General features: G+C 38.5%; 1 protein-coding gene and 1 pseudogene across 3 annotated transcripts in view; one reads left to right on the forward strand and one right to left on the reverse strand.

Annotated features, from left to right (window-relative positions):
- ANO10 (anoctamin 10) overlaps positions 1–23,845 on the forward strand; it is a 222,535-nt gene that overhangs the window by 111,140 nt on the left and 87,550 nt on the right. The window lies entirely within an intron of this gene.
- LOC118001204 lies at positions 11,066–11,676 on the reverse strand (annotated as a pseudogene).

The following is a 23,845-nucleotide window of genomic DNA, read 5'->3' on the forward strand; positions in this document are numbered from 1 at the left end:
AGATAGATAGATAGATAGATAGATAGATAGATAGATAGATAGATAGATAATAGATAGAGATAGAGCATTGGGGTAAATGCTACAGTTCTACCAATGAACTAGCTATAGGGGGTCTCTGCCCAAATAACAGGTGCATCAAGGGTCCGTGGGGGGCAGAGGGTGTGTGGGAAGTGGTAGGGTCACAGAGAGTCCGAAGGGTGACATCTCCCCCAGTTCTAGGCCTCCCCCTGCTGGGGGGGACAGGAGCCTGAAAGAGAGGCCCTTCTTTTCTTGCATCAGAAAAAGAGCAACTCTTGTTTGGATTGCTTGGTGTCCATTTACATTTACGTTTACATTAAACATTTAATTCACTTGGAAATTATTTTTGTTTTTGAGGTAGGAGTCCAACTTTGTATTTCCCAAAGGAATAGCCATTTATATTCATACCATTTATTAAATAAGCCATCTTTTCTAGCAACCTGAAATCTTTACCACATATGTTTTATGATTCTCTATTTTATTTCACTGACCTTCCTGTCTTTTTTCAAGCCAATCCATGTTGTTTTAATTATAGTTGTTAGGGTTTTAGTATTTTGTATGGCAATTTTTTTCCCTAAAATTTTCCCTCCTACATTTTTTTCCCTAAAAATTTACTAATTCTCATACATTTATTTTTCCTTCTGAACTTTAAAATTACTCAGTTCAATTTTAACAATCCATTGGGTTCTGATTGAAAGTGTGTTAAATTTATATATGAATTTTGGAAAGATTAATACTTTGTGATAGTTTGCCCATCTAAGAATGCTGTATTTAGGGTCTCTTTATCAATGTCTTGTTACATATCCTTTGATAAAAATTTATGGTTTTCTTCATATAAGCTCTGTACCTTTCTTGTTTTTCTTTAGTAATTCATTGCTTTTATTTCTCTCATGAATATTTTTTTTCTAATCATCCATTTCTAACTACTTATTACGAGCATAAAGAAGAGCTTTTTTTAAAAAATAGTTATATCCAACAACTACTAAGCTCTCTTATTAGTTATAATTGGTTGTTACTTGTTTCTTGGGTTTATACTCATAGCTGTAATATAGATCATGGTTTTTCTTCTCTGCCAATACTTATACCATTTATTTGTGTCTTCTATTATTGCATTAGCTAGGGCCTCCAAAACAACATTGACTATAAACATCTTTAGTCTTGACTTAAATAGTAATGGCCTTAGTATTGCACTGTTGAATAGGTTGTTTTAAGTTTATAGTAAATGGCTTTGATCTTATTCTATTTTAGGTAGTTGTTTGTTTGCTTATTTTAATTAGGAATGACTATTGAATTTTATCAAGTGTTTTTTAGTCTCTATGCTTTCTTGATAGGGTTTTTATTTTTTCACTTTTTAAAAATGTAAATGTAATAAATTATGCTGGTAGCTTTCCAAATGGTGAGCCATCTCAACAGTCCTGAAATAAGCCATGCTTGGTCATGATATATTATTCTGTTAATTCACTGCTGGATTCTACTTGCCAGTACTGTATTTAGAATTTTTGCATCTATATTTATAAGTGAAATTGGTCTCTCGTTTTCTTTATCAAGTTTGGTATTAAATATATTCTAGCTTTTTTTTTTTTCCAAGATTTATTTATTTATTTGAGAGAACACACGCAGGGGGAGTGGCAGAGGGAGAGGAAGAGATTGCCTAAGCAGATCCCCTGCTAAGTGTGGAGCCTGACGTGGGGCTCCATCCCAGGACCCCAAGATCATGACCTGAGCTGAAACCAACAATCAGATGCTCAACCAACTGAGCCACCCAGGCACCCCTATTCTAGCTTCTTAAAATTAATCAGGGGAACTTTCCATCCTTTTCCATAGTCTACATCAGTTTTAGTACAGAGCAAGTATCTGTTCTCTGATGCTGTCTGCTGCCCAGTGTTTGTAAGGTTATGGGGTAACACCAAGATTTTGATCTTTACCATTATGATTTAAAGTATGATCTTGCTGCTTTAAAGGAAGAGCTCTAAAATGCTTTTTCACCCCTCTCTTCAGAACTGCCAGGATTTGGATTATTTTATTTTTTTGCCTGTTATTTTCCTTGTGTTGACATAAAAAGTTGTAGAGTTTCAGTAATTTTTAGTCTGAAGGCTCATTGCAACAGGCAGGAACACTTGGTGGGGAGAGCTGTCCACAGAGTATCAAGGCTTTTGTTGTTGCATAGTTGGAGATCTGAGAAGGTAAAGGGACCTAGATTTAGCAAAAAAAAGAGAACAGGGCTCCTTGTGGAAAGCCTGACTCCAGCCCCAACTCCCTCACACTGGGTGACTATAAGCAAGCCTTCTCTGGGCTACAAGTTGTTTTTGCCTCATCCATGTGTCACATTCATAACTGCCTACTACAGTTGCTGTGACAGAAGAAATAATATCCAAGGACTTCAAGATCCTTAAAGCACTACATTGAGGCAAAGGGTACTTTTACAGGATTATTCTTTTCAGATGATTATAGCAGAAGACCTCATCAATGAAAGGAAAGGGGTTTTTTTTGCCCATGACACAAGGAGTTTCCCTCCTATTTCCTATGAAAGGAAATTTTTATTTGTAAGTGTTTAGGTAGCTGTTGATTTATTGTAAAACAGTCTTTTTTGATCAGGACCGCTACTGACCATGAGCTAATAAAACAGGTTTTAAATTTTTTTGAGGAATCTCAATTTTAAAGATGTTACACTGTACCCCAGTGAGCCAGGCCACGTAACACTTTTAACTTCCTGGTGCCGTTTGCAATATTTATTTAGAGAGTAAATAAAACACTAGGTCATTTATTTTGTAGGTGTCACTACCCTTCCAGCCTTCTTTCTAGTCCTCATAGAGAGAGAAGGACCTTTTTTTCTATGCCCTTTATTTAGCCACCTGGAAATTAGATGCCTTTTTTTTTTTTTTTTGGTAACAAAGTGCTCCTCTAGCACAAAAAAAGAAGAGAAAAATGATTTTCTCTAGCATGTACTCACAGTACCAGCTAACTGAATCACAACATGTTTTGAGTACCTGAAATAAAGTTATTGAAGAGTTCACTTCATCAAACTGTGTACTAATCTCCATAGTAGTGTGATGAAAACGCACTGCAGCCTCCTTTGCCTCCTGCGTCTCCAGTGGTCACCCTGAAGAGTGCATAATCAGTTCTGTCCGCTCATAGCAGGCCCCTACTCAGCGGCACACTAAGTTGCACACAAAGAAGGTCCACATTCTTAATGTGTCGTGCACCCTGCGGGAGAGTACAGCCCCCACCTCTAGTCCTTCATGGACAGTATCGACTGATGAATCCATGGAGCAGGGTGAGGGGCTGGGGCTGATTTTAGTCATTTGTGTTTAGCTCATGGTTGGGAGTAAGGCCAAGTGTTGAGCGGTGCCCCAGGGTGCATCAGCACGAGCGGTTACCCAGAAGCTCGTTACAGAAGTGTGGCTCCCTTGGGGAAATTGCCATCTTACAATGCAAATGAAAAGAACAAAACATGCCACCCGAAGGAAAAATTGCCAGATTCCCCAACTACTATAAAAATATACAGTTACTAAACTTTTCTGAGGAAAAGGTCTTGGGTCTGGAAGCAGATCTTTTTTATTCTGGGTAAAGTCACTTAGGAAATCATTCTTTCCACAACAATGAGCAAAGGCAAAGAAGGAAATGAGATATTTTTCTAAAGGAACGATCGTCTTGTTGGATTTCTGCTTTGGGGCATTTGATGGTGATCACTCATCAGGGCCCAGAGCACAGGAAGCTAATAGTATATAATCATTTGTTCCAAGAGAAGATATAATTAAGTAATTCTTAAACATGACCAAAAATTGAATCTCTTAAGAGACAAATTCAATAAGCAGTCTCTTTCTCTAACATTGATGTCCTAATTATTGGATTGCCTGCCCATTACTTGTTTCTCCTGGGAAGTGCCCCCCCACCCCCCGCAGCCCCCGTCCCTGACTGCAGCTGTGCCCCCACCCTGTCATGTTCCCTGCCCAGTGGCAAGCGTGGGAGCATCCAACTTAGGCTCCACCATGCGACCCTTCCTTGGAGGGTTTGGGATTGCTCCCCAGGGCAGCCTGTGTCGGTCTAGCTGCTCTCCTGCAGAGGGGAGTTGTGCGCTCAGCAGCTGTTGTTCCTGGCCCTTTTGCCACATGGTTTGGGAAGCAGAGAGAACCCCTCAGAAGATAGAGAGCTGCCAGAAGTGGAACTCAGAAAGGAAGAGGCTTCAGGGGCCTTGGCGGGTGAGCCTGTTCATCTGAGTGTGTCCTGTGTCCTTCTGGAGGGCATGGCTGTACTGGGAGCCGTTCCGGGAGCAGAGGTGTTCAGGGGCTTCCAACCCTGAAATCCCATGGTTCTCTAAAGGCAGAGATTAGGTATCACTCTTAGTACTTGACTATAATTTAGAAACTGGATTTTACAAATTTTTCTGCTTATAGTTGACCAAGCATATTCAGTTTCCTTTTTAAATTATATTTTATTTTTTGAAAGTAATACATATTCATAATTTTATAGCCAAATATTCCTTTAAGACTAATAACAAAGTAATAGGTCACAGCCCTTTTCTAATTTCCTGGAGTCAGTGACTCAATATTTTAGCCCTTTCTTCTGCTCATTACCTCTACATTCCTAAATAATATGTTTTTCAGTTCTGTTGACTCCCTACTCTGTGATATGAATGTTTTTACACCCACCATACACTGTTCCTCTATCCCCCTAATGTTGTTTTACATCACAACTTTTGGTCAAATTCATCCTTGATGATTCTATTATTTTGAAACTTATCCACAGATTAACATGTAGTGTGCCATGATTATATTTCCTTAAATATAATTGAGTTGATAATTGTCTTATTTTTTATTTGCTTCATTTTCTACGTACCTGTTATTGATTCTGGAACGTACTGTGCTTAAACACATCAGATAACTTATCAGTGTTATGTTTTGTTGTTTTCCATGAGAACTTATTCCTGGAATCTGAGTTGTCCTATTTCAATCTGGGCAGGTTACTCGTCTTCATTTCCAACTTCTTGGGAATTTGCTTTGCTTTGTTCCCTGTACCCTTTTGTAGTCCCCTTCCTTGTCTTGGCAGGTGCATGAGAGAAATTTTGGAATCGTGTGTGAAAACATCTTCATTCTCATTTTCCCTCCAAATTTGGAAGGCATTGCTTAGTTGCCTCCAGCATTGCTGTTGAGAGGCTGATGCCAATCTGATCCCTAGTCTTTCATATGTGACCTCATTCTCTCTAGAAGTTTTCAGAGTCTTCTCTTTATCCCCGATATTTTGAAATTTCATAGTGATATTCTTTTGTGGTTTGGTGTTTTTTTTTTTTTTCTTTCCCAACAGTTGAACATGACACTTGCGAACTCCTGTTCTTCATTTCTGTGAAATGTCGTGAATTATTTTTTTGAAAACGATCATTTCCACATCTCCTGTCTTCTCTGTTTCTGGGCTTCTGTTGCATTATCCAGACTTACCATTTGTTATGTACCCCCCCTGCCCCAGCCTTCACCATTGTGTCTCCTTGTTCTGTTTGTTTTGCTCTGTGTTTGTTTTTGTCTATTTGAGAAGCCTTCCTCAACTATATTTTCTAATTGTTCTGTTGAATTTATTTCTATCATATGTTTAGTATCCAAGAGCTCCTCTTTGTTCTCTGAATGGTCTCACCTCCTTTTAAAGATAGTATTCTGTACTCTGTTTCATGAATGCAGCCTCACATCTCTGCAGTTGTCTTCCCTTCCCTGCCTTGTCGGGCTCTGCCTGAGTCCCCTGTCAGGTGAGGGCATGTGCCTAGGTGCCGCCTGTCTCTCGAGGGGCAGGGAGTCGGCCCAGAAGCCCCTCCAGGCCTTGAAGCCCAGCCTTCTGAGCTCCAAGCCTTCTGGGCACTATGGGCTGGCCTTGTGGTGACATTTGGGAGGAGGTGAGAGCAGAAATAAGGTCGTCCAATTGTTCTAGAGGCCTCTCATACCTCAGAGTTGCATTTTGATTTTAACCATGTGGTAATTAACTTTTATCCTCCTTAGTCTGTTCAATACTGATGACTTAGAAATGCCTGCAGCTGTAAACTGGCTTTTTTCTTTCTCGTCCATTCTTTATTTCTTTTAAAGCTCTCTTCAGGGCAAACATACCAGTCACATTTCAATAAAAGTGGTTACTTCTCTGGTTTTTTTCTTATCTTTAAGTTCTAGAAGTTTGATGATTTTTTGGTACATTATTGAATTTTGGATTGCCGGCTTCTGTATTATTTCATTTAAATTTAATATTTATTTTTTATTTCTTCTTTTACCTACTTGAAGAAAGTAACAATGAAATTAAAATGCAAATAGGATAATGAGGTTAAGAAACTTTTAGAGAATATCTGGAATAAAAGGGACAGTATGTTCTTATCCACCCTCATGAGATGAGACTTAATCTTGTGCTTAAGTTGTCCTGTCAGCTGTAGTAAAAAAGGAAAGGTAGTAAATCTTCTGTTATTAAAAAAGGAAGCATAAACCAAGAAACAGACTCTTAACTATGGAGAACAATGATAGTTACCAGAGGGGAGGTGGGGGTGGGTGGGTGAAATAGGTGATGGGGATTAAGGAGTGCACTTGTGATGAGCACTGGGTGATGTATAGAAGTGTTGAATCACTAAATTGGACACTAAATCACTATATGTTAACTATACTGGAATTAAAATAAAAACGTTAAAAAAAGAAGCATAAAAATTCTTCAGAGAAAATTGAACTCAAAGATGACCTTACATAATTCCTTGATTAGCAAACCTTGATTTGCATAATGATCAATGTCCTCGAGGATAGTTTTAGAAAATGTGTATGGTATTACATTCAGATGATTCAATACGATTTCTAAAGTGCCTTAACTTAGAGGCATTTCCTCAGGGGGCTGTGAAAATATTACTTAGGCACTTGGTTTTGCTTTTAGGTGCTCTCACCTTAAAATAGAGACAGAATTTGGGAGTCTAATAACTTATTTGTTTTTTCAAGCTTTTGCCAAATGGTAGATCAGAGTCAATTTATTTTTGAATTATCTGCCACATATGCATGGTGCAAGTATTTCACAGTGTTTAAAATGAGAAAAATTGTATCAACTATGAACACAACATAGAGGTGAGAGTTAAACTTTTATTGAATTAATTACTTTTGCCCGAACACTTCTCCCCAGGTAGACGGCCAGCCTGCGTTATCACAGGTATAAGCCATCAGAGTAAACAGAGCTACTAATAGGTAGCAACTGTCGCTCAGTTTCATCACCTGTGAGATGGGGCTATAGTTCCTACCTCCTGGGATTGCTGTGAATTAATACCCTTTTAGAGGAGGACCTGGTACGTGGTAAGCACTGTATTAAAGCATAGCATAAGAAGCAGGACTGCTTCCCCAGAGACTGGCTGTGGTAAAATAGTTTCAGGACACTCGCGCCCTGGCCCACCATGTGTGCCTGTGTTATGCGGCTTGGCCGTCTTCTGCCAAAGTCCAAAGGTTCTGAGTGTGAATGATAACCTCTTTTTCTGCTCATAACCAGCAGCAACCTTCTGTGCTAAGATTATACTTTGTCCAAGCAGGGAGGCCATGTCCACTCACCTTCCTGGGAGCCATTGTGCATTGATCACACCCAAGGTTCATCTGACAGTAAAGGGAGGTGTAAGGACATCTGAGATGGGGGTCCAGGATCTGAGGAAGTATATGAGCTCTGGATCTGTGTCAAGATTATTTTCTTTGATTCATAAATGGTTTTTATGTATGATTATTTTTTAAGTGTTAAATCAATAATATATCTTTACATAAAACCCATTTATGAATCATTATTTGTTAAAAAAAAAAAGAAGAAGAAAGCAGGAAGGGAAAAATGAAGGGGGGGAGTCGGAGGGGGAGAAAAACCATGAGGGACGATGGACTCTGAAAAACAAACTGAGGGTTCTAGAGGGGAGGGGGGTGGGAGGATGGGTTAGCCTAGTGATAGGTATTAAAGAGGGTACGTTCTGCATGGAGCACTGGGTGTTATACACAAACAATGAATCATGGAATACTACATCAAAAACTAATGATGTAATATATGGTGATTAACATAACATAATAAAAAAAATAACCATCAACTCTTAACTGTTTTCTTAACATGATGAACTGGAGGTTAACAGTGGGTGGGTCATGTCTTGTTTCATTTTTATCCCTGCGTCCTAGGACAGTACCTAGCATATGGTAGATGCTCAATAAATCTTTGTTGAATGAACATTTCATGAATTATTTTCATATTCATAAATAAAAAGGAAAATATACTATATCTTTTTTATATATCTAGACAACTCTTATCCAATGTAACACTTTTGATATGCTAGCTTTCTTGCCAGTTTATAAGACTATATCTCCTCAATGTCATGTAATAGGCCAAATTTTAATTTGATGAATAATAAAGGACCTCTCTATTTGTAGACCAGCAGATAAATAACAGGGCTTGTTTCTAGGCGGAGCACTGTAGGATGGGGACAGGAGGCAGGTCAGGAATGGATGGAAGATCTACTTTTCAGTGTACCCTTTGTCTAATTTTTCTAATCATGTCTACATATTACTTCTCAAATTAGCAAAAAAAATCTGACCCATGCTAAAAGGAAAAAGGTACTATTATTTGTGCCTTAACATGAAGAGAACATACCCATCCTGCTAATTAGGTGAATAGTTGGGCAACAATTGCAGCTAACCTTCCAGGGCATACCCAGTAGTTGTGGGGACTAGAAGTCTTTTCAAGAAGTTTTTGTTTGTTTGTTTGTTTGTTTTTAGAGAGAGAGAGTGAGAGAGCAGGGTAGGGGGAGCAGAGGGAGAGAGAGAATCTTGAGCATGCCCCATGCCCAGCGTGGAGCCCAACACGGGGGACCGACACTCGATCCCAGGACCCTGAGATCATGACCCGAGCCGAAATCAAGAGTTGGACGCTTAACAGCCTGAGCCACCCAGGCGCCCCTTGAAGAAGATTTTTTTAATAGGTTGTTCACTCAATTGGGTATTATAACATAGTGGAGCCCTTGGCTTTTCTCTGGGAAAAGCCCCCAAATCTGCCTACTCTAGAGATTGGCCTCTGTCAAATAGACCAGGGAAATCACTTATCAATCATAAATCATACCATGATTTATTTCTTCTTCCAAAATCCATACTGTGGTCACCCATGAATTCAGATCTAGACTTGTTTTAACAGTTAATTTTAAGTTATTTCATTATTTTAGTGCTTATTACCGGTACAGCTTGTTCATACAAAGTTCCACAAAGTGCTCTAACTCAAGATTTTCTGAGAAGATGATAAAGTGAGGGGAGAAACTAGCATACATTACAAAGAAAAAGAAAAGTTAGGGGGAAAGTACATCAGTACAGAACCCGGGAGCTCATGGGGAAGTGGTGCCCAATGCAGCCTACAAGGATTGATGAGTTCTATCACCTGATAGAACAGGTGAAAGAAGGAAGGACAGACCAACTTCAGAAAGATACCAAGAACCAACCCATGACTTCCCTTCCTGAGGAAGTTGGTGCAGTGTTATGAGAATTAAGTTTAACAAACGTAGCTGACTGCTACAAACCCTGCTCAGTAGAGAGGCAAGGGCAGGCCCAGGAGAAGTAGGGACCCTTTTCTCCCCAGGATTCAGAAACACTCAGAGACTGGGTATAAGGATATTGCCGTGATAAGCCAAAGCTTAGGGACAACCATCAGGCCTACCAACAATTATTTTACGGAGCTTTCTTTTGTTTCTTTTGGTATTTAATTAGATATGATTAAGTACATGGTAATTGTAGGAAAAATAAATAAACTAAAAGAGAAATCCATCATTCATATCTACTACCCGAGAAAAACACTTATATTATAAAATAACAATGAGTAAACTCTGTATGAAAACATATGAATCTGAAGTAAGTCAGGTAGAATAAATGTGAGATAATGGCCATGAACATTTTTGAAGAAAATAATGCAGTGGTAAGGCTTTGCCCTATCATATCATATAAAGCCATAGTAACTAAAGCATCATGGTACTGGCATCAGAATATATAGATAAATGGAACAGAACAGAAAGTCCAGGGACTATCAGAAATATAAATATACACAAATTTGGTATATGTTATAGGTATTTCCTGCTAGTAGAAAAATGATGGATTGGTTGTTGAATGGTGTTGGGACAACTGGCTAGCCATTTAGAGGAAATAGATAAAGGTCAATCCCCTCTTTAAATTATACACTGAATTTAAATTTAGTAAAATTAAGGATATAAACATAAACATGAAAACCACAAAAATATTCAAAAGAATTATAGGTAAATATTTAGCTGACCTTTGGATGGGGAGACCTTTACTATGTGAGTGGCACCAAAGGAAGAAACTGTAAGAAGACTCACAAGTTCTTTAGCTAATGTTGAATGTCAAGTTCAGGACTAAAGGAAGGCGTGTGTCCAACATTAGGTAATTGATTAAAACCTCTTATAATGGTGTACCTTGCCGCCATAAAAATAAAACTGTATATGACTCTTGATTATTGGCAAGATGGCCCCAATAATGAAATGAGAAGTGAACAACTTGTGCATTTGTGTATTTGCATGTATGCATTTCTGTAGAAAAAGGCCTGGCTGGTTGTGATCCACATTTAACAGCAGTAGCTTTTAAGTTAAGATTTGGATAATTTATTTCCTTTTGCTTTTTTTTATGTGTTCTTTCTTTTTTTTCCCTATACATATTTAATCCAGTCTAGTTAAAAACCGAGACGAAAAAGTTCCACAAAATAATTGGTGATTATTGGCGAGAAAACTGAGCTTTAAACTTCCCTTTTGCCTAGATCAAATAGGCTTCTTTTTTTTTTTAATGTGGAATTTTAATTACACACATAAATAGCAACTTGAGAACGAGGAGTTCTAAGGCTAGACATTATCTCTAGGTGTAAGAATTTCCGATTAGTCCACTTGTAGTATGGCATCACCCAAGATAACAAAGAAGCCTAGTATAGTTTGTCCTGAAGAAGAAAGCCAATTTACTATATTCAGTACTGACTTCTCTGCCATTTTTCTGTAGAAATACTGGTTTACTGCATGGAGTTTCCAGTGTTTACCTATAACTGATTTAAATGGGCAGAGCATGGAGCATTCTATTTATTTCCAGGTGAATTCTTCACATTTCCTGGCTTTTGAAAGTTCTCCTTCCACAAATCTTCTATGACTATGTATCCTCGTAAACCCCAGTCATATAATTTCTTCCCACTGACCTGGACAAATACGATGGCTTGTTGTGGATAATAAAGAGAGGTAGCAAGTCCCATGAATCCAGGTGGATACACCAGCTTCTTTATTTTTGAACCTCTAGCCAAAAGAAGTCCAACAATGCCAGCAAAACCAATAACACCAAGTCTTGGAAAAAATCCAGGAGGTGCATTTTGGAGATATTCATAGCTGCCTAACCCCCATTGAACCAAGCTCTGCATCCTGGGCTTAGTTTGTGAGTACATTTCCTGACACCAACTTGTATATGGCTCGCAATAACATCAGAGATGTGAAATGCTTTCTTCAAGTGGGGTCCTTGGCTCCTCCACATATTTAGATTGACCCTCAGGGACGGAGTAGAGTGAAAGCTCATTAACCTTCACAGAAGTTTTGTGAGGTGAGTCCTTTTTAGGTGATGCATAGACTTTGAAGGTGAGCAGACTCAGGCTGGCCGGCCCCACAGACCTCTGAATTACCTTGAACATGCTGCTGGCAGAGGTGGCTCTGGCAGGGCTCAAATAGGCTTCTTAAAGGGATCTTTGGGACCATCTATTTTATTGCACGATGACTCCGTTTCATTGGGTGGCAACTTGAATCCACATGACCATAAATGTAAATTTCTTTAAACATAAAAACCAAATGTATACATTCCTTCTAAAATGACTCTAAAAGATTATATTTTAAATGGTGATTTCTCTTATTATAGTTGATATTTGATTTTGTTATACATTCATTCTTTTTAACCAGTCTTTGTTTTGTCTAGTTTCTCTGAATTGAGCAGCAGAGAGTTGTTTTAACATCCAAATTTATTATGGAGAACCAAAATTAGTGAACAAGTCTTTTAATGAAAGCTTTGGTTTGGCCAGTTTAAGCTGTTTATAAATCAAAAATGTAATCAAGGAAAGATTGTTTTAGCTCATTGTCCACCAAGAAGCTTTTAGCTGCCAAGAAAAGGCCTCATTTCTGGAGAAACATTGCCCCTCCTGCTTGGAGTCCTCCAGTGGTTTATTGACTTGGAGAAACAGCATGGTGGTTTCGGATAATCAAGTTTGATGGACTTCTTTGAGCCCACCAGCTTTCTCTTATGAGCCATTGGGTTCACAGTCTCCTAATATGAATAAGGAAGAGATTAGAAAAAAAGAGCTCAAATTTTCTCTGTACTCAAACCTCCCCTGCCCCTTCACCCCGCCCCTTCACCCCTGGCAACCACCTCCTTGCCTACAAGTTTTGCCTTTTCCAGAGTGTCATATAAATGGGATCATATACTTTATAGCCTTTTGAGTCTGTTTCTTTCACCTAGAATAACGCATTTGGGATTCATCCATGTAACCGCACTTATTAATAGTCCCTTTGCATTGTGGAGTAGTATGCCAATGTGTGGATGCACCATAGTTTGTCTGTCCATTTTTTAGAAGAGGGATATTTTGATTGTTTCCAGTCTTTGCGATTTTGAATACAGCTACTATAAGCATTTGCCCAGTGTTTTGTGTGAATAAAGGTTTTCATTTTACTTGGGTAAAATGGATCGGATTAGGAATAGGATTGTTTGTCATATGTAAAGGGAGTATTTGACATTGTGAGAAACCACCAGTTGTTTTCCATAATGGCTATACCATTTTGAGTTCCCACCAGCAGTGTATGAGAGTTCCAGTTCCCCCACATCCTTGCCAGCACTTGGTGGTGTCAGTTTTTTTGCTTGTTTGTTTAAAATTTTATTTATTTATTTGAGAGAGACAGAGCACGAGAGGGGGAGGGACAGTGGGAGAAGCAGGCTCCCTGCTGAGCAGAGAGCCCAATGTGGGACTCGATCCCAGGACCCTGAGATCATGACCCAAGCCAAAGGCAGACGCCCAATGACTGAGCCACCCAGGCGCCCTGGTGGTATCAGTTTTTGTTCAGTTTAGCTACTCTAGTGGTCGCGTTGTGCTGTCTGCACTTGCGTTTCTCTGATGACCAGTGATGTTGAACATCTCAGGTATTTATCTGTGATCACATACTTCCTTTGATGTAGTGACCATGGCAGTGACTATTGAAGCACCTAGTTTTAGTTACAATTTTCATGTTGATGTTTCACAGTGTCGATCTGATTATCTCCTTAAGGTGCGTTTATTTCTTCTTCCTCTTTTTTTTTTTTTTAACCTGGTCCCCCTGTCCCTATGTTATATTAGAAATTAGGTTTAGAGACTTAATTAGATTCAGTTTCTACAGTTTTGTCAAGAACATCTCATAAGTGATATATATGTGAGGGATTAAAAAAATGCACTGGAGCCAATAGAAAGCCACACCTTGATGATATGACCTACTGCATTGTAGCAGCTTCCCCAAAAGTGAGAACAGCTGCAGTAATGTCCTTGACTCTGCAAGAAGACAGCTGGAATCAAGCACAGGTGGACAGGTTGGACCTCATACAGAGGGGATGAATGGTGGGGGGTATGGGTCCAGCCAGGTGTGGGAACTCCCAGATACCCTCTTCTGAAAGTGTCTCTTCTCTCCACAAAGTAGCAAGTAAGGTTGGTGCTGACAGTGAGGACATAGAGGTGTTGGAGGTTTGAAGAGACAGGAGAACGTGTAGAATCAAATTAGGGAGTGGGAGATTGAATGGACCAAGGGAAAGTAGCACATGCCAGGCCCTAAGAGCCCTCTTGAGGACATGAGTTGAACATGGAGGTCACTTAAAGTTGTGTTTCTCCCCCAACCATTGTTGTGACGTATTGTTAATAATTAGAGCAATTTTAATTCATCATGGGCTTTCACTTTTGGGGATTTTATCAAAATGTGAGAGTGTAACATATACAGAAATGTCATCAATAAAACTGGTTACAGTGTAGAATTTTAACCCCCAATATGTTCACACAGGGGTCCTGGACCCCCATCCTCTGCAGGGAAGAGATGTTATGAGGTTTCAAATTAAGAGTGGAAAATCTTGCAAGCAATATTCTATTTCCTAAGCATAGAATTTTGAAATTTTGAAACTATGTGTCCCTAAAATATGAGACATTTAATGGCAAATAAGGGAAAAATCAGTGTTTTATTTATACTTGATTTCTTTTCTTAGTGTTTCTTTTGAAATTGGATACACTTTTACTGTTAGTTAAACCTGGGATTGAATGTTTGATGTTACTTTAAATAGGTTTGCAACTGGGGGAAAGTGTTTTCTGAATATTTTCTGGGCCATCCCAGCAATGTTATATAAGAGAGAAAATTGTTGTGGGCGCCTGGGTGGCTCAGATGGTTAAGCGTCTGCCTTCGGCTCGGGTCATGATCTCGGGGTCCTGGGATCGAGTCCCACATCGGGCTCCCTGCTCCTTGGGAGCCTGCTTCTCCCTCTGCCTCTCTCTCTCTGTCTCTCATGAATAAATAGATGGAATCTTAAAAAAAAAAAAAAAAAAAGAGAGAAAATTGTTGTAATATTCTTCTAAAAATACTTCAATGGAAAATTATTTTGCAATTAGAATATGTCTGTTTAAAGATGTAATATTTAAAAGTGCAGTTTTGATTTACAGTGTAATTGTTTACATTGACTTTATTTTTAGAGCAGTTTTAGTTGTATAGAAAAATTATATAGAATATACCACATAACCCCAATACCCCCAAATAGTTTCCCTTATTATTAACATCCTGCATTAGTATGGTACATTGGTTACAATTGATGAACCAATACTAATACATTATTATTAACTAAGGTCCACAGTTCACACTAGGTTTCACTCTGTGTTGTACATTCTGTGGACCTTAACAAATGCATAATGCCATGTATCCACTGTTAAAATATCATATGAAATGGTTTTACCATCCTCAAAGATCTCTTATATGTCACCTGTTCATTCCACCCTTCCTCCCACCTCCCAACCCCCTGGTCACCATTGATCTTTTTACTGTCTCTACAGTTTTGCCTTTTCCAGAGTGTCATATAATTAAAGTCTTATAGTATGTAGCCTTTTTAGATTAGATTCTTTCACCTAGTAAAATGCATTTAAAGTTCCTACATGCCTTATCATGGCTTAATAGCTCATTTCTTCTCATCACTGAGTAGTATGCCATTGTAGAGATGTACCGTGGGTTGTTTATTCAGTCGTGTACTGAAGGACATCTCAGTTGCTTCCAATTTTTGGCAATTATGAATAAAGCTGCTATAAACTACTATGTAATTTTTTTTAAAGATTTTATATACTTATTTGACAGAGAGTTAGAGAGCACAGGTAGGCAGAGAGGCAGGCAGAGGGATAGGGAGAAGCAGGCTCCCTGCTGAGCAGGGAGTCCAACACGGGGCTCGATCCCAGGACCCTGGGATCATGACCTGAGCTGAAGGCAGCCACTTAACCAACTGAGCCATCTAGGCGCCACTACAATGTAATTTTTAAAATACAATTGTAATTGTTGATAGTTTTCTTAAGTTAAATGGTGCTGACATTTGATAGACCATGCTTTGACTGATTACTCACAGTAAGTAGGTCCAAGAATGTTTCCAGATGGCACTAGCCATCATAGAAGCGGGCAGTCAAGCTCCTTGCCTTGTGGAACTTGTAGTCTATCTAGTGAAGAGCTAAGTTACATAAAAAATATATCTAAGGACTTAGATATGTAAACAGACACGTGAACCCTTACGAGAACTTTTAGGTACTTTAGTTTTGTTTTTTGTTTTGTTTTGTTTTTGTTTTTTTTTAAAGATTTTATTTATTTATTTGACAGAGAGAGAGAAACAGCAAGAGAGGGAACACAAGCAGGGGGAGTGGGAGAGAGAGAAGCAGGCTCTCCACCAAGCAGGGAGCCCGATGCGGGGCTCGATCCCAGGACCTCGGGATCATGACCTGAGCCGAAGGCAGACGCTTAAGGACTGAGCCACCCAGGCGCCCCTAGGTACTTTAGTTATTAGAAGATTAAACACTAGGCACTGAACTATGTTTAAGGAATGATCAGAGACCCAAGGCAAGTGGGCTTCCTTAGGAAGGGTTCTAAAGAAGAAGAAGCCTTTGACTGTGGTATCTCTATTTATGATAGTTATATATCTAAAGATAAAAGTCATGGCCCTTTGCACTTTCAGAAACTTTCTAAGTTTTCACTTCTTACAGTACAAGTATTGAAACAATGATCTTAACAAGTCCTGGAACACTATAAAAGAGAATAGTAAAAAGTCCCTCTCTGGGTCATGTGCTGTGAAGTCCTAATCAGTAGGAGATTAAATCAATATAATCCTGAAAGAACTGTCAGGAAGGCAAATCATGAAAAGAAGCCATTTGATATGGGACTGAAAACCCACCTAGAGGTTTAGAGAAGAAATTTTTATACCACCACCACGTCTAACCTATCGAGGTTGCTTGGCTTGAAGTCTGGATACATTCATTCCAGCAGCAAATGTTTGGTTTGATGATCTTGACAATTGTATCCACCCATGTAACAAACACTACGGAACAATATTTCCCTATCTCCAAAAAGTTCCTCCTCCCTCTCTGCAATTAGTCTCTTCACCATCACAGACCATCACTGAAGTGCTTTCTATCACTATGAATTACAGTTGCCTGTTCTAGAAATTTATATGAATGAAACAACACCGTAATACTGTTTGCATCTGGCTTTTTTATTTAGCATAATGCTTTTGAGATTCATCCATGTCATTGTGTGTAGTGTGGTGTGTTTTTTATATTGCTGAGTAGTATTCCATTATCTGAATATACCACAATTTTCTTACCCATTCACATGCTGATGAACATTTTGGTTGTTCCCATATTTTTACTATTTTGAGTGAAGCTGCAGTGAATGTTCTTATTAATGCTTTTTCATGTACATATATCTTCATTCCCCTTGGGTAAATACCTCAGGATGGATTTGCTGAGTCTAATGGTAAGTATATGTTTAACTGCATAACAACTGTCAAACTGTTTCCAAAGTGTTTCTGACACTTTATGCCTCCACCAGCAAAGGTTGTGAGTTGTACTCCAAATCCATGCCTGTATTTGATATTGTCAGTTTCTTAGTTTTGTTTTGTTTTAGCCATTGTAACAGATGTGTAGTGGTATCTCCTTGTGGTTTTAATTTGCATTTCCTTGGTGACGATTATGTTAGAGCATGTTTTCATATGTTTATTAGCATTTTATATGTCTCCTTTTTGTGAATGTCCTGTTCAGTTATTATGCCCATTTCTTTATTGCATTGTCTTTTTATTAGTGAGTTGTTGAGTGTCCTTTATGTATTCTGTATACAAATCTGTTGTCAAACATAGGCAGATATTTACTCCCAGTTAGTGACTTGCCATTTCATTTACATGTTCTTTTCTGAAAAATCTTTTATTACCCCAAGGTCCTGAAGATTTTCTTCTATGAATTTTCTGGTTTTAGCTTTTATATTTAGATCTATGATGCATTTCAAATTAATTTTTGTATATGGTATGAGATAGAGATTGAAGTTCATTTTTTTTTTTTTTTCCTGTATGGATATCCAGTTGTTACTCTAACCATTTGGTGAAGAAACCCTTTTCCACATATTGATTACTCTGGCATCTTTGTCTGAATTCAATTAATCTTTTATGTATGGCTCAGTTATTTTATTCCGTTTATCTATATATCTATGTCTTTATGTTTTAAAGTTTTAAGTGGTTTTAAGTTTTCATATCAGATATTATTGGTCCCCAACTTTGTTGTTCTTTTTCAAAATTGTTTTACTATTCTGTGTTCTCTACATTTTGACATGAATTTTAGAAATTAGTGGGCTGATTTCTACCAAAAAAAAAAGCTTTGCATTGATTCAGTAGTTCCATTTGGAAACGATTGACTGACATTTTAATAGTATTGAGTATTCTAATCCATGAACATTATGTATCTCTTTATTAGGTTGTCTTTAAAATCTCTTTATAGATTTTGTTGTACAAGATTTACACAGATTTTGTTAAATTCAACCATAAGTATTTTACGTTTCTAGATTCCATTGTAAATTGTACATTTACATCAATTTCCAATTTTAATTACTAGTATATAGCAGGAAAACTTATTTTTATCATGTTCCTGTATCCTGTACCTATGCTAAATTTGCTTATTAGTGATAGTAATTTGTTTTTGTTTTAAATATATTCTTTAGGATTTATTGTGTATGCAACCATGTCATCTGCAAATAAAAACAAATGTTCTTCTTCCTTTACAGTCTGTAGGCCTTATACTTACTTTTCTTGCCTGACTGAACTGAAGGCTAGAACCTCCAGTTCAAGAATGTTGAATAGAAGTAGCAAAAGCATGCTTGCTTTGTTTTTGATTTTAAGGAAAAGCAGTTAGGTTTTCCTCACTGGTGTATTGTTAGCTGTAGTTTATTCCTAGATGCCTTTTTAAGGTTTAGGAAATTTCCCTCTGTTTTCCTGAGTATTTTTATCATGTATGAATATTGAATTTTGTCAGAATTTTCTGTGTGTGATAGGTCATTTTTCTCCTTTATTCTGTTAATGTGTTGAATTACATTTATTAACTTTCTGTTGTAAAACCAAACTTGCATTACCGAGATATATCCCACTTGGGTATGTTTTATTACAAATTGTTAGATTCAATTTCCTAATATTTTGCTAAGGACTTTTATATCTATGCCAGTAAGAGATACTGGTCTGTAATTTTCTTTTCTTGTAATGTCTTTGTCAAGTTTTGGTATCAGAGTAATACTCTCCTTATAAATTTCCTTCCTCTTCCTTTTTTCTGAAAGAGATTATATAGGATTATTTGTGGGGTTTTTTTTTACTGGTATTATTTATTTCTTAAATGTTTGATATAATTTTCCAATAAAACCATCTGAGCCTGAGAAGTTTTAAATTATGAATTTAATGTCTTTAATAGCTATAGGGAGGTATTCACATTTACTATTTCTTTCTGTGTCAGTTTTAGTGATTGGTTCTTTTAAGCAATTTGTCTATTTTATCTAAGTTGTTAGATGTATTGACATAAAGTTATTGATACTACTTTCTCATTATTCTAATTTTTGTAGAATCTTTATTGGTATTCCCTTTCTCATTCCTGATGCTGATAATTTCTTTCTTCTCTTTTTACTCTTAATCTGTTTAGCTAGGGTTTATCAATTTTATTGATATTTTCAAAGAACCAACTTTTGATTTCATTGATTTTCTCTACTGTTTATTTCCTATTTCACTGATCTCTGAATTTTCTTTTAGTATTTTCTTTATACTATTTGGTTTGGTTCTTTTTTCTAGCCCCTCTTAATTCTATTTCATGAAAGACTTCTTAGACTAGATCCCCTAGCTCTTCTATTGAAGTTTTTACCTGGGGAGTCATTTGGTAATTTTCAAGAACTCTTTCTGGTTTTCTGATTTTTCCTTTTTCACAAGTGTCTGTTCTGGCTATGTGAATGCAAGGTTTTCTTAGTTCTCCCTGAAGCGTCCTTTTTATAAAACAAAATAAAAACCTTCTCTCTGTTCTCTGAATTATCTGTTTCCTCTGGCATCCATTTTCTTCTTTTTCACCTGGGGCTATGTATATATATAGTTGTGTGTCTGTGTGTGTGTGTGTGTGTGTGTCTCTCTTTTTAAGGCTTTTCTCAGATGTCTGGTGATTCTTGGCTCTCTGTTTATATTTGAGGAATAGCCAATAGCATGGCTTGCTCAGGATAGACACAGAGTTTCTGCTTTATGCTGGATGACTGCTGGTGGGCCAGATTATACTGCCTGTCCTTTAGGGCCAGCGCATGGAATGTGTTGCTGAACTCCCCTCCCAAGAAAGTTCATTAATTTCTCTAGCAAAGACCTCTTTTATGTGTGCATATGAGAGTTCTTTGAGCTGTAAGCCATTTGCACACAGGGCTGTGGGGAGGGAATGAGCCCACATAACACTGTTCCCCCATCATGAGAACAGTGTGCAAGTACGGAGCCTTTCCAAGGTTCTTTCGAGTTGGTTGGCTTCTTCCATAGCTGAAGCTCCCACCTCCATCTGGGTTCTAGGCTCAATTTCCTATGCTCAGTTTCATCATCCTATGCTCTTTCATCTGTTTTCAGATTTCCATAAATTTGTAGAAATTTCCCATTTGCTCCTTGTCTCCTTCCCATTTCCTTTGTTGTTATGAAATTGTACCTTTTGTATTTTCTTTGCTTTTCTTTGGATGGTCTCTCCAGATGGTTTTGAGAGATAGATGGGAATCTTATCTTAAACCAATGTACCTCATTCCTTTTTAGCTGCTCTGCATAGTAGTCTATAATGTGCCTGATTTCTACTCCTGTGCTGTGTGCCCCTGGGCAAGTTGTTTAACCTCTGTGTTCCTCCATCTTAAAATAGAGCTTAGTAGTACCTAGAGTTTTTGTGAGGACTAAATGAATTACTGTATATAAAGCCCTTAGAATAATTTATAGCGTAAGTAAGACCCGCATAAAGGTTCTTTTTGCTATGCTTGGGTTGTAGTCTAGTTGTTTGTGCACACCCCACAGTTGGCTCTGTGTGTGTTACACCAGTGCTGTGATTGGTGTCCCAGCTTAGTTTCATGTTCTGGGCACGTTGTGAGAGTCTGTCCGCCAAAGGTCAGCAATGCTGAGGGGAAGCCATCATGCATTCTGGATTTTCATAGAGATACCATGTCACTTTCTTACTGTTGTATCCTCCCACCAATGGTGGATATAAGAATTCTGTTTTTCATCTTGTTTCTAATCTGATAGATGAATGCAGTTGGATAATGTACTTCCATCCTTCAGAGAGCTATGGTAATAATTAAATAAACACATTAAATTAGATTTGTATTTAGACTCTCTTATAATCTTGAGGAGCTGAATGAGGCCCCCTAACTCACCAGGGTTGTGCCCATGAAGCAAGGCAGGTAGAGGCTGGGAGGGGCCGACCATGGTGGTGGAAGAGTTAGAGCTCATCCACAGCCTGAAGCACAGGCCCTCCTGTCACGGCTGAGCCTCATCAGCCCCACCAGCCAGGGCTGAGTTTTACCAAGGCACAAAAAGCAACTTTTTGCCTATGACTGTTGGAAGCTGAGCAGAAGCTTCTGACAGCACCAACCTGTGGTGGCAGCCAAGAAGCACCTTCATCAAGAGCCTCCCACTCAGCCGTGTCACCTCCTTGCCCACACGCACCACTCCATGCCCCAGCTTCTCTGCACAAGTCTTCCTCTGTGGTCCACAGGCAAGTACTGCCACGGGCCACTAGAGCCACGTCCCATCACCATCAAGCCTTTTCTCACCCTCAGCCTTGTCGCACATGCCTCCATATGGAAAACTTGCTCCCCTGAGCAAGTTTGTTCTGTTACCCACTGAACTGGGGGATGTTCAGGCTTGTTATTCTCTCCCTTTATTAGGGAAGTGTACGGGGTAGAGAACTGGAGTCTGAAGGCAATCCCAGTCCTTATCACTCAACAGCACTGACTCCTGAAGGGGAGGGGGCCGTGACTACCAACAGAATAGAACAGAAGGCGAAGATGACATGGCAGCAGGAGGTGTGGTAATGGGGATCGGTGGACACAAAGTGGGTCAGGGAAAGAAAGAGGTGCCACACTAGGTAGGGAGTGACATAGCCATTGCTCTTAGAGCCATCCAGTGGCATTGGTGGGCTAGAATTTGCCCACCTTGCACTAAATGGTTCTGCCTCTCTACTCATGACCTAATTCCACACAACTCAGGGGGCTCAGAAACATTGTAGAAACATGGGTTTAGAAGCTCATGGCATACAAGACATTGGTTTAAGTCTAATTGGAGAGTTAATAGTCTGTATTTCCTGCATACTGCTAATTTCATTTGATGTTAATGGGAATTTGTAATCTGTAAGAGAATCCATGTAGAAATATTTTATGTGTGGAAATATTTTCAGAATATTTTATTGTTACAGTGTGTAAAAGGAGGATGTGGAGGAGTTTTGTGGAGCAAATCAAATTATTTCAGCTTAAACTCAAAAACTTTTCAGGGCTGCATTGTCTTGTGCTAAGACCATCCTTCCAAGAAGGGGGAAACAAGTGTCATGGAAACTTTGTTAAACTCCTCCTTAGAACAGATTTTTCTGAAGTGTGTCTTAGACCTGTAAGAAGATTCACCTGCTGGGTGCTGTATGGATCTTGTTGAACAATAGTCTCCATTGTAAAGGGTTTCTTGACGAGGACTGCGGGATCAGCATTTATAACAGGTCTCCAGGGTTTTAATATTTCTATTTTACAAGTAACAAAGGTCACAAGTAGCACAGTGGGGATATGCTGTTATCTCCCGTTTCATAGGTACTAAGCTGGGAACAAAATGAGGGTTCCTGACCCTTCTTTCTGTGTTCATTCATCCACTGTCTTTGTTAGCAGGAACTCAGTGAAAGTGAGGCAAAGCTTGAGCGATTATTCTAAGATCACACAAAGCTCCCATGGGAGTAGGAAATGGAGGTCGTTGAGTCTTGGTTGATCAGATCCTGAGCCCATTGGGCCCCAGATACACGATGGTACAGCTCTCCCTGTAGCACTGAGCTCCATCACGAGTGGCAGCTTCTCAGAGCACATTAGTTGATGTGATTTCCATCTGGTGCTGATCTCCTTCTTGCAGTCGATTTTATTTGAGAATAGAATTTGTAGTTTAGAGATGGAAAACAGAAAGCATATTGTGAACTAGGAGCCTGTTGGAAACATACATTTATTCTAAAGTGAAACATGAGCACATTTTTGCAATAAGCTCTGCCTGTCAGGGTAAGCTCTGATGTGTGTGGTTAGCATTCAGCTCAGAATTTCGTGTACTAAGTTATTAATCATAGTGTCAAGTTCAATTCTGTAGGAGTCTTCTTATCTACTTTTCTCTCTGAATATTTCAAATTATGATCAAAGCTTTACTCTTTATTAGATTCAGGATTGACTAATTTAGTTTTTGGCAACCGTTATTCTAGATCCTATTAAATGCCGTCCATAAATTGAGATAACGATTGTACCAAAACATGTCAAGTTTATAGAATGGAGATACACTGTTGGGTGATTATCATACTACATTATAGATATCTCTGGAGCAAGATTTACAAGTAACAAATAGTGGAAAGCTTCAAGTATGAAAAATACATACCTACTAACTGCATTTCATTCATAGGAATATTCTACTCCCTTACTCCATGATCACCACTACCTCAGAGACACAGATCAAGTTGACCCTGTGCCTTGATTCATGGTATACAGGCATCTTTGCTTGTATTTTATTTTACTTATTCCCACTTCTGTGGCCCTCCCACCCTGATATCAATGTGCATCTTTCCTTTACACTCATTTATTTAAATTGTATTGTTTTGTGTGTGTTCTTAAATTTACGTGTATAGTTTTGGGCTCTGAGCCTCTAATTATTTTTCACTCATTACTATGTTTATGATGTCTGTGTTGCTGTATATATATATCTTGTTCATTGTTTCATACTGCTGCATAGATTTCCATCTTCTGAATATAGCAGAATTTATTTGTCCATTCTCCTGGTGATGGGCACCTATTCTGCCTCCAAGTCTTTGCTTCTAAAGCCAGTGCTGCATAAGGATGCACAGCCTGATACTTGCTCCCTTGGGCTTACATTGCAGCTCAAGTGGAGAAAATGCCCAGGGTTAGCAGTTGGCTAGCATCTTGCAGGTAAAAATTAGTGCCACCCGTGGAACATGGAACTTTTAGAGCTTTAAAGTATGTACATTTTGTGTAACAGATGACATTCGAAAGTGCCGTTGAGATTACTATTAATTACAAACAGTACTG

Source organism: Mirounga leonina, unplaced genomic scaffold, assembly GCF_011800145.1.
Source record: "Mirounga leonina isolate KUSES-001 unplaced genomic scaffold, KU_Mleo_1.0 Mir_115, whole genome shotgun sequence".
NCBI classification, from domain to species: domain Eukaryota; kingdom Metazoa; phylum Chordata; class Mammalia; order Carnivora; family Phocidae; genus Mirounga; species Mirounga leonina.